Source organism: Jaculus jaculus, chromosome 1, assembly GCF_020740685.1.
Source record: "Jaculus jaculus isolate mJacJac1 chromosome 1, mJacJac1.mat.Y.cur, whole genome shotgun sequence".
NCBI classification, from domain to species: Eukaryota; Metazoa; Chordata; class Mammalia; order Rodentia; family Dipodidae; genus Jaculus; species Jaculus jaculus.
In genome coordinates this window covers 35,044,022-35,046,323 of record NC_059102.1, presented here as the reverse complement: position 1 = coordinate 35,046,323, position 2,302 = coordinate 35,044,022, and the positions used below count along the sequence as shown (strand labels likewise).

General features: G+C 38.5%; 1 non-coding gene across 1 annotated transcript; it reads left to right on the top strand.

Annotated features, from left to right (window-relative positions):
• Positions 1–1,713: 1,713 nt before the first annotated feature.
• On the top strand, positions 1,714–1,904 carry LOC123458006. The gene has a single exon (XR_006635341.1). It is a non-coding gene; the product is annotated as a U2 spliceosomal RNA (small nuclear RNA).
• Positions 1,905–2,302: the final 398 nt, after the last annotated feature.

Genomic DNA, 2,302 nt, shown 5'->3' with positions numbered 1-2,302 from the left:
ACCTAATACTCAACTACCAGAAACAATGGGATCGTACACCTGGCTAAACACTCCCCCATCCTGCTGGTAGCTGATGGCATTGTGGTTTAACCAGTAACTCTGTGATCTTTGCCCTAACTATGTCCCCTTCCCCCTACAACTCCTTGCCCTGACCACATCCCCTACCCCTACAGCCCTATATAAACCTACATGGAAAAAATAAAATCTCGAGGCCTTGACAAACACCTAGCATGGTCTCCTACTTGTGTCTGTTTGCCTTTTCCCACCCAGGTTAGTTTCTCAAGTCCTTGTTCAACTCCCCACTGGCCAGGGCACGTAGCACCTGAACGTGGGGCCCAAGGTACGAAGTGTGACCTGGGCATCATTAGAGTGGACAGCTGTTCTCGCCATTGGTTCACCACCCCACCAGGGTGAATGAAGATCTGCATAGATCACTACAGGCAATACACCTGTAATACAGATCTGCTCCGTGGTCACCACAGAAAAAACCTGCCTGTGATACAGACCTGCTAAGGTAAGACAAGTGATGCAGACTTCTAGGCAAACCATTTAAGACTATTTAGTCAGATTTGCAAGACACAAGAACTGCGGGTTTTCTTTTTGCACTTCTTTTCCTCCTTTTACTTTCAGTTGGTGCCATCACATGGAATTGCAACATAGCAACAGGGCAACTGAAGCCTCTTGGCCAGGGCTACCCTCTGGCATTGGCTGAAGGCCCCTGGCTCCCTGTGCAAATCCTGACAGCCAGTTCGGGCATTGGCAAAGGCCTCCTATATAGACTCTCTTCCTACCAACCAACCTAGTTACGCAACAGCCAGTAAATGCCCTTTGGCTGCCAGTTCTTAAAATTGCAGACAGGCTTACATCAAGCCCACCGGGGAATCCCCCATGCTGGTTCTCCAACCCGGAATGTTGCCCTCTAGTCTTGCCATTTCTCTTCTTTCCTTTTCTATCATGGGACAGACCCTAAGTAAGCATAAATTCTTTAAGGGCTTAAAACTTCTCTCAAGACTCAAGGAACACAGGTTAAGAAAGAAAACAAAAAAGATTTAACAAAGAGTAAAAAGGAGCTAATTGCCATAGTAAAAGATATTTTAACAGCACAAGGAATTGAGAGTGCTTCAAGTTCTTTAAGCAAATTTTTTATTTTATCAGGAGGATTTGTTCTTTTTATGTGTGTTTATGTGTTTATGTGTGCTCATTTTGCTTGCTAGTCGTGTCATGTTTGTGACTATTTGTAACTAAAGATGAGATGGACACAGGTGACATTCCTTTCTCTTGTAGAGAACCATTTCAAGGAAATCCAAGACCCAAGCATAAAAATTAAAAAGGAAAAGTTAAATGTCTTTTGCAGGAGTAAATTTGCCAGATATTTGTTCTAGGTCAAGTTCACCTTACATAGAGGATTATTAAAAAAAAAAAAAAAAAAAAAAAAAAACAACTTCCTCTAAAGAGGTAACTTATAATTTGTCAGACATTTTTAAAAAATATTGTAATGTCCTGTTACTTAAAAGGAGAGGCAACTGATCTGACTTCTGAGCCAGCCTGCCTCAAGATAACAACACAATTTGCCTTAGTTACTCCTAATAAAATCATTTCCAAGTGTGTTATTGGTATTAATGATATAAAATTGTATTAAGACAGCTTTCTTTCTAGTAATAGGATTAATCAATTTGGTGTAATTTTTTAATAGCCCTATAAGAAAGATAATTAATCACTTCTCAGCCTTTTGGCTAAGATCAAGTGTAGTATCTGTTCTTATCAGTTTAATATCTGATACATCCTCTATCTGAGGACAATATAGTAAAATGATTTTTGAAGCTCAGAGTTGGAATAGGAACTTGCTCCATCCACTCCATGCATCGACCTGGTATTGCAGTACCTCTAGGAACGATGCACACCCTCAGGGGAATAAAAAAAAAAAAAAAGGAAAGATAATTAATGATGGGGTGAGATGAATTGATTGAAGGAACTGGGAAGGAACTTTTCGATGATTACTTGTTAAAAATGCCTTTTTAGTGGTACTTAGATCATAATGTTAAAGTATATAAATAAAGGTGTGTGGATGTAAAAAAAGAAAAATCAAGCCAAACCTAAACACCATGCCTAAAGTTAAAGGTTTTTAAACTGTTTACACACTTTAAGAAACAAACAAACAAAAAAAAAACTAATTTTCAAGCTACAATATGTTGGAATAGCTTGCTTAAGTTTTATCAAATTTAAGTCATGGAAAAAACAAAATTGTTTTATGCTTATAAAAATTTCTGTGGTACATAAAAATCAATAGCTATCAAGTTTAAGC